Below are 8,018 nucleotides of genomic sequence, written 5' to 3'. Positions count from 1 at the left end.
CATGTGCAAAAAAATGAAATAATTTTTCTAACACTATGCTTAAAAAAAATTCTGCAGCACAGTCTTGATTTTGGATCACTAACATTTAAGGAATAAGTCCAAGAGAAAATGACACATAATTAGAAAAGAATAAGTCTTCCAAACAGATGATTTTTTTTTTTAACTGTAAATAGGTAATCCTTTGATTCTCTAGTGTATCTCATTTTTGTAGCTCAAATAATAAACCCCATATTAACAGCAAAATACATTTGAATATTTCTGGTGACTAATGAATTACTACATATTTAGTCAAACTGCTAAATTGTTCCCATTTCTACAGATGTCAATGGGGAACAAGATTAAACCAGTCAAATACACAGACCCCTGTTTAGTGGGGATAATATGCAGATTTCCAGACCTTGTAGATAAGTATGTACTTCATATCACTCATTCAGAGTTTGTATGATGGAAAAGGTGGCCTGCAACAGAATGTATTGTTACTTTCAAGGAAAAGACAGTGGGAAACTACTTCAACAGTGTAATTCTTTTGTGAAGAGGTTGACTTTTAATTTTTTTTTTCCTGCTGTGACAGAGTCCATGTAATAGATAAATCCCAAATTTTTGCCTTTTACTAGAAACTGAAAATTATGCAGTTCTGCTGTAGGTGACACCATTCACCTCCCAGACTAGAGTGGTTGGACCCACAGAGTGGGACTGCTCCTGTGATTTTGTGCAAGTAGGGGCTGTAAAGTGCTTGACATATTCTCTGACTTCAATGAGATTTATCCATGCCCAGAGGTTTCCGCATAGGACTAAGCCCAAGGATCTGATTGTATTTCATTCAAATCCCTCTTTTGCACAGCTGAGGTGCTTAACAAAACAAGTTTCTTCTGTAAAAAGTTTAAAATAGAGTCAGCATAAGAAACTGCCACTATGCCTCTTACTTGCTCTCTGGGTACAATTGACTTATTCTTTGAAAAATTGACTGTCAACTACCAAGCAGCTCTGGCTTAAATTTTGTGCATAGCCTGGAAAATAATATGTATACAATTTTGCATTGTTTCTCAACTTTTCAAATGTTGCATCTAGAACTTGAGGGAATCGCCTGATGCTATGTCAGGGGAGGCTTAGGTTGGATATTAGAAAAAGATTCTTCACCCAGAGGGTGATTGGGCACTGGAACAGACTCCCCAGGGAAGTGGTCACAGCACCAAGCCTGACAAGAGTTCGGGAAGTGTGTGAACAATACTCTCAGGTACATAATGTGAGCTCTTGGGGATGGTCCTGTGCAGAGCCAGGAGCTGGTCTCAGTGATCCTTGTGGGTCCCTTCCAACTTGACATATACTGTCATTCTGTGATTCTGTGATAATTGGCTTGCCTCATCCCATTGTTTTCAGTGTATTTTTTTTTCATACTAGGAACATGTTCAGTTTATTTGATTGTGCCACTCCTTTCTCTGTAAACACTGGCATGTGACTAAACATGTTGAATATCTTTGACAAGACTACTGGATGAATAAGGTACTAAGATCTGCATTTGTTCAGTCATGAGACAATTCACTGCAGGACTTTCACCCACTCTTGAACTTTATTTCTCTTTGTTAAAAAAATACTAAAAAACCCCAAAGCAAAACACTACCCCACCACACTTGTCTATAACAGGGTTTCCTGTGTGTTTCTTCTCAGTCTACTGTGGCATCTACAGTATACATTCTCACAGCAACTGTGACTCCCTGAACACTATCAAGTTGACTCAAAGTCTGTTAACACCTCTGTTTTCTTATTTTTATAAACTGAAGTATCAAATAAAGCTCATATAAAGAAATATACTGTCCTGGAGTGATGACAACTTTTCTCTAAACTAATCTTATTAAAAGGGAGAGGACAGAGATGGTGTAAAGGAGTTAGTGTGTCTTGCAGTAGCTGGAAAAGTTTGAATGGTTGTGGTTGCAGTATGTGGGAGGGTTTGTTTCCCTTGTTTGACTGTAGAGACAGATGCTACTGGGCTCTGTGTTCAAAAACTGAGAAGTTATGATTTTGTAGAGGATAGTGGATTCTTTGGAAAGAAATTAAATAGTGAAGCAGGAAGGCTAGAGGGTAACAGTCGGACACATGAAGATAGGCAAGGTTTCCCATCAGACTATTTAAAATTAATTTGAGTTCTCATTTTGCTCATGCTTACCTCATTTCAGTGGCTTCTTTACATTGTTGGGAAGATAAGACTTAATTAAAAGTTAAAGTTTTTGCATGTTTTACTGAAGTGGTAACATTTTCAGTGTATGTATTTTAAATGGCATTGGTATTTGAGGCAGATCTTTCATTAAGCAGCATAGCAAATTAATCTTGGCCTATCAATAGATATTTGCATGTGCCTGCATTCACATAATTTTGATAGCTGTCTGGCCTGTTCAGAAACTTTAGAATTGTTTTTTTTAATGAGACCATCCTGAAAATATCAGTACTCTGGTATGTAAGGTGTCTGTGTGGGAAATTATGCAGTACAAAAAGGTAAAGGATAGTGGACTTTACAGCCATATTAATTTGCTGTTTCATCAGAACAACTGCATGTTATCAGAGAATCCTGTGGTGGTGTAACAGGCCAAAAAATTTTCCCATCTAGTAGAAAAGGCTCTTTGAACAAATTCTGAGGTCTGCTTCATCTGAAAGCACCTCTTTTTTTTTCTTTTCTTTTTTTTTTTTCTCCAGTCAAATCCTTAAGAAAAGAGAAATAGTAATGAAAAGTTTTCATTTAGCAAATACTCTGGTGACTTTAAAAGCACATAGATAAGAATGGCTTGTATATTAATCCCCAAAATGTTGTGACTGTCTTTGAATGTGACGTGTGTCTTATTTGCGAAACTAATTGACATCTTATGCTCTGAACTGACTGTTCTCACACAGACTTACAGTATATTTGCCAAAATTGAGTTATAGTTCAGTATTTTGTCCTATTGACTGTGGAGGTACAGTGAATTTGTAGCTTGAAGGGTTTTCTTAAATTCTTTTCTTTGATTCTACTTTTTCTTTGAAGCAATGATAAGTACTCACTTCAGTACTTACAAGGGTGATTTAGAGAGTTGCCACTACATACAACATAGGGAAAGTTGAGAAGGGAATGTTTTTTCTTGATAAATTGTCATACATACTGATACTATTCAAAGAAGGGTCTGTTAGATTATAATAGAAATAGTCTATAGGAAAAGAAAGCCCTCCAAATATAAATACCTCTCCAGTCTTAGGAGACATATCTGCCTTTATCAGTGCCCATTCAATAGCTTCTTTAATCTGCCTATTGAGGGCTCATGAAAGGCCATTTTCTCATTTCGGTCTTTTGGTTGCTCCCAATTTAAACAGGGCTTCAACTGAAAATTCTGCAGAATGTTAGCAGAAAAAAACTATATTGCTCCAAACTGGCATTTTAATGTTTATCCATGAGTATTGATCATCTGTTTTCTATTGTTGAGAAAAATCCAACTGATTACTAGAGATGATAAGAGGAAAAGAGAAAAAGACCCTCCAACTTTTGAAAAACAGGCTTAGAAGAGAGGGGGGAAAGATTAAAGAACAAAGTGTGCTGTGGAGAACATATCTTGTCTGTCTTGAATGTTCAGATATTCTCCTGAGCAGGGAAGATGTTGCCCATCCAAGTGAGGAGTGATGTTTGAAGCTTGCTATATCTTTAGCAGAGCTTTTCCATTAGGAGGGCTCTGGGGATATGGGAAGGTGAAAGGAGGTGCAGTCTAGCAGGGCCTCCTGAGTAACCTTGGAAACTATTGTGAGCCGCTACATTCCTTTCTCTCTTAGGAACTACCATATTTGAGCCCTGTGCAGTATATCTTACAGCTTTCTCTAGCTGCTGAACTGACAGCTGATTCTTTTTTCATAAAGAAGACATTCCTAGACAATGGGATTGACTCAAGTGATCCTGCAGTTTTTATCAAGATCTCATTCTTGTCTGGAAACAAATCTAATTACTACTGCAGCATCTGTGAAAGACAAGGATTCTTTTGCCTTCTGAATCACAAATGCTGTGTCCAGGCTGGGTGGCATCATCCTTGCCTGCTCCAGTCCAGACCAAATTGGTAAGTTTGTGAAAGTCCTTCAGTTCTATGAAATACAATTTATCTGACAATAAAATAATCCCACGTGGAAGAGCCTATCCTGCAGGTTAGACAGAAAAACTGCCTGGAAAAACAGCTTCAGTTCTTTAGCCCCTAGAACAGTCTAAGAAAGTACTCAGTTCTTCCAGATGAACTCTGAATTTTCCCCCTTCTGTATAAAGAGCTTTATTTTAAAATAGCAATTAGCACTTGCTGATTGTTCTCTGCTCGCTGAAACAGATGTCATTTGCTATCTCAAAAATTAAGCTATTTCTTTCCTCCTTCAAGAGTGTTCTTTCCTCCTTCTGTGAGGAAAAAAATTACCTTTTCTTAAAAAATTACCACTTGTTAAAATTACTTCAGCAGTGCTCTTTAATGTGCCCATTTATCATGATTACTGAGATTTGTTATTAACAACACCTCACTGAAAGAATGAAGACAAGAAACTGATTCATAGGACTTAATTTCTGTACCTTGCAAAGATAAACTAAAGGAGTTAAAGCAGACCCACATTTTAATTTTAAAGATTGAATATTATTTTAGAAATGAGTGTGTGTTTGTTTAGTTTAATGTGTTTTCATAGAAAACCAATAATTTTTTTAAATCATAGTCTCTTTCATATTACTGTGACCGATTGTGCATTATTTTAAATATAGTTGAATGTTTTGGCTTGAACTGGTTTTAACAGTCTAGTGCTACCAACACTATTAAGCAGAGGCATCTCCATTCCCTTTTCTCAAAGCAGAAAGTTGTCAGAAAATCGAGCCAACAAAAAATATTTTCTGTCTGGTTAACATGTTGAGTTGACCGCCAGTCCAAGGATAGGAAGGACAGGAAAAAGGAAGGACAGTTATCTGCTCTTAACCAAATGAAAATGACCTGGAATTCATCCTTTTATAAATCTTTTTCATTTGAGAACATTTGGTATGTTTTGTACAGTGATACTAGTACAATTATTCTGAACAGAGGACACAACATGTAATGGAGATGTGATGTCTTGCATTTAACAACCAGATCTCCAATACAGCATGTGGCTGTCCATAGGAAAGTTTCATTTTCAGAAAAGCTGTGAGAGTTAATGCTTCCCTGTTGCCCTGGACTGAAGTGAACAATAGGAGTTTGCTATCTGCAACACTTTATTGTTTCCCATACTTGGTGCTGGATTTTCCCCGATTTGGACGATTTTAATAACTTCTGTCTTAAATTTTTTGTACCATTTTTTATTATTTCTTCAAACTTATCCGGTATAATTACTTCATAGAATCTGAAGGTTCTTAGCAGTGGCAGTGAATTTCTTGTCTTCGGTGCTTCAATGCACTCTCAGTACAATGGTCTGTAGGATGCCTGCCTTTAACACTGTCACCAATGATTTTAACATATTTGTGTGTAACCACTTATATGGAAGTGTTTGATAGCCTATGCAGGAAGCCTGCAAGATGTCTTTGAATAAGAAATAGGTATTAGAACATCATTTAAAGACAGAAAGGAGGAAACAGAAAATTATCTCCTTCATTTTCCAGAGACTGATGCTTAACATATATATGGATGTGCAAGACTCAGTTGTTACAAAATCTGTGATATTTCTTTTTCTCTATGTTGCTTGATATTCAATACCAAAAGCAAGTATGAAGCAGAAACAAAATCACTGTTTAAGCTGTGCAGAATTTACAGTAAGATGGAAGTTGGATTGTAGTCAGGCAGTTTAAAGAAATGATTAAATATTTTCAGTATGTCTGGCTTCTTGTTATTGTGGGATCACTATCTTTCCCTTTCCCTCATATGAGAACATTAATACAGTACCCTATCCTTAATGTTTTAGAAAGTGTAAGGGGTGGGAATACAATTTCTCTATTTGCAAATACAAATGGGAGCTCCAAACCATTTCCTTTTCATGAAGATCACCTTTTCATGGAGATCAATTTCTTATAAATTGATATTTGCTGGTTTTTCCCCCTTTTTTTTGGTTTTTTTTTTTGTTTGTTTGTTTGTTTGTTTTTGTTGTCAGCACATTAATGGTAGTTCTAATGCCTTCAATGACTTCACAACAATTTAGCTTATGCATGGCAAAAGCCTCCTATGGTTTTAGCTTAACTATTCAATTTGATTTCGAATCAGCTTGTCGTAAATACTGAAGGAGAAGCAGTACCATATTGTTCTCTTAATCATTCTTAGTTGCTTTGCAGTAACACCAAAGTGACATTTGAAAATGAATAGTTCTTGATATATGTTAAAACTTAAGAAAGATCTCAGTAGTCATGATGAAATAGCATGGCTATTTTGTGAATCAGCAGCAAGGAGGTAAAGGATATGCTCTGTTCTGTTAAAAGACAATTAAAGCAGCAGCTGAGAAGTTGTTTTGTGATCATGGAGAAAAATCTCTGGTACCAGAGAGCAACATCATTTTGTAGTCAATACAGGCACTCTAGCTTGTCATTAAGATAGAATGTTAGCTCTGAAAATGGAATTACATGAAAAAGTCTTGGTTTAAAATATGGGGGGAGAGGGGGAAGGAACTCACAGAAAAGTCTGTAATTTCTTCTAAAACAGTTGCATACTGTCTTATAACCACAGACGTTACTGTCAGCAATAATATTCTGCTTATAAATGCCATCTATTTAGCTAAAAATCCTCACTTTGCATGCAAGGGTCAATACCAGGAAAGACCTTGACAGAAAAAAACTTTGAAGCATTATAAAACTCTCTCCCTTCACTACCACTGTATTGGGAACTACCTCCATTCAAGTTTTAGCTAAATCAAGTTACAGTCCTTTCATAAGTCCATTGTAATTATAAAGTTGAAAACTATTTGTGAGAAATGGGAGGTGCTGCAGTAACTAAGAGAGAAATGAAGAAGTGTATGACAAGGACATGTTCCTCTGTTTGTGACAAGTTGCTTGACTTTGGTTTTAGTTTTTGCTATTGGTTTTGTTTGCTTGTTTGTTTTTAATCACACTAGTCTGAGATGTTTTAGCTTTTAGTAAACCCTAAAGATGCAAAAAAAGAGGGTGGGAGGTGGGAGGTGGAGGGGAAGTGGGGGAAGGCCCAAATTTACATCATTGTGTAAAAATCTGATTACTCTGTCTCCTGACTATTTGGTGAAAATAAGTGGGCTGTAGAAGAGGTGTCATCTTCTTTGTAAATCAAGTAATTTGAGGTTTCCTTTTACTCTCTCACAATAAACCAGGCATGCAATTCATTCTTTTGTTTGGACAGTTGGTCTGCTAATTAAGAAGCCAGTGACTATTTCTCTGCCAAATGGCTCTTCTTTGTATATCTTTCTAATCCCTGTGAAGTTAATACATATTGAAATGGCATATGTCTGGTGCCCAACTAGGAGAGCAAATACCACCAGAACAGCAGGGTCAGTAAAGGAAAACAGAGCAATTGTCAAAGATACTCATCCTTAGTGTCTATAAGTTACAGGAAGATAAAGCAAACTGGATTTCATCTCCATAGTTGAACTGCTGCTCACTGAAGTAGACATGGACATATGTTATGTAAGTGTATAAATCCAAAACAGAAATCAAAACAAATATAATGAGAATTAAAGAGTGACCCACTTCAATCTGGCTGGAAGGTAGTTGGCATATTGTAACCCCATTAGTCATTCCTGGTGGTCTAGGGGTAAAGGCGCCGCGCTATCACCGCGGAGACCCGGGTTCGATTCCCGGTCAGGGCCACTCCCGGGCAGGTGGGGCTCGTTAGCCCTTAAAGGCAACCCACCTACGTCCTAAGGACCTCGCTGCCACCGTCCAAGCTCGCTTGGCCCCGGCAGATGAACCTTAGGATTAAAGGGTGGGCTCAGTTCCGCGCACACTGTGTCTCACCTAAAAAATCCAATGCGCAGGCTGGAAGGTGGAAAGACCTTCCCCGGATCTTCGCTCGCGAAGACTGGCCATTATTATTTATTTATTAGTCATTCCACAGGTGTTAAGTGAT

The 8,018-nt window shown here is 37.2% G+C and overlaps 1 protein-coding gene across 1 annotated transcript in view; it reads left to right on the top strand.

Moving 5' to 3' along the window:
• The first annotated feature begins 3,914 nt into the window (after nucleotides 1–3,914).
• Nucleotides 3,915–8,018, top strand: part of NMRK1 (nicotinamide riboside kinase 1) — a 109,414-nt gene continuing 105,310 nt past the window's right edge. Inside the window, exon 1 of the mRNA XM_050329337.1 lies at nucleotides 3,915–4,061. The gene's annotated coding sequence lies outside the window, so the exon portion shown is untranslated. The remainder of the gene's footprint in view (nucleotides 4,062–8,018) is intronic.

This window comes from Myiozetetes cayanensis, unplaced genomic scaffold (assembly GCF_022539395.1).
Source record: "Myiozetetes cayanensis isolate MyiCay16 unplaced genomic scaffold, myiCay2020 scf4, whole genome shotgun sequence".
Taxonomy (NCBI): Eukaryota; Metazoa; Chordata; class Aves; order Passeriformes; family Tyrannidae; genus Myiozetetes; species Myiozetetes cayanensis.
This window is presented reverse-complemented; position numbering and strand designations above follow the sequence as displayed.